Source organism: Triticum aestivum, chromosome 5B (genome assembly GCF_018294505.1).
Source record: "Triticum aestivum cultivar Chinese Spring chromosome 5B, IWGSC CS RefSeq v2.1, whole genome shotgun sequence".
NCBI lineage: Eukaryota > Viridiplantae > Streptophyta > Magnoliopsida > Poales > Poaceae > Triticum > Triticum aestivum.
In genome coordinates, this window is record NC_057807.1 from 458,669,680 (window position 1) to 458,670,275 (window position 596).

Genomic DNA, 596 nt, shown 5'->3' on the forward strand with positions numbered 1-596 from the left:
AAAAAATGATTTCTTGAATTTTAGTATAGAAAGCAGATCAAAAACCCCTATTTAATTAGTTCTTTTGATTCACTCACTAAAGAGGGACAGAAAGATCAGGGGAAGAAGCGGGGTAGAGGAATTGGTCAACTCATCAGGCTCATGACCTGAAGACTGCAGGTTTGAATCCTGTCCCCGCCTTATCACACGTCAGACAGATACCCAGGATCCGAGTCCCGATCACCTGTTTTTTAATCCCTGTTGTTATGGAAAGTTTTGCTGTGTCAAATCAAGATTATGTGGGTGTTCAGCTTATTAAGCAATTCGTTCGTCCTCAATAGCTCAGTTCGGTAGAGCGATCGGCTGTTAACTAATTGGTCGTAGGTTTGAATCCTACTTGGGGAGATTTGATTCATTCTTTAATGTAAGAATAAAGAATGGAATTAAAGGGCTTGCTTTGACCCTTAGGAGTAGAGTAGGTAACCCGTTTGCTATCCTTATTTCTATTTCTATTGCATTTTCTATCTCATCGTATCAGATTGTGTTCTATGATTCCACTTCAACAAAAGGAAAGATCATACCTAAGTTCAATAGCTTTATGTCCGCTATCCCGATCA

At 39.4% G+C, this 596-nt stretch overlaps 1 non-coding gene across 1 annotated transcript; it reads left to right on the forward strand.

Moving 5' to 3' along the window:
• Positions 1-310: 310 nt before the first annotated feature.
• On the forward strand, positions 311-384 carry TRNAN-GUU (transfer RNA asparagine (anticodon GUU)). The gene has a single exon. It is a non-coding gene; the product is annotated as a tRNA-Asn (tRNA).
• Positions 385-596: the final 212 nt, after the last annotated feature.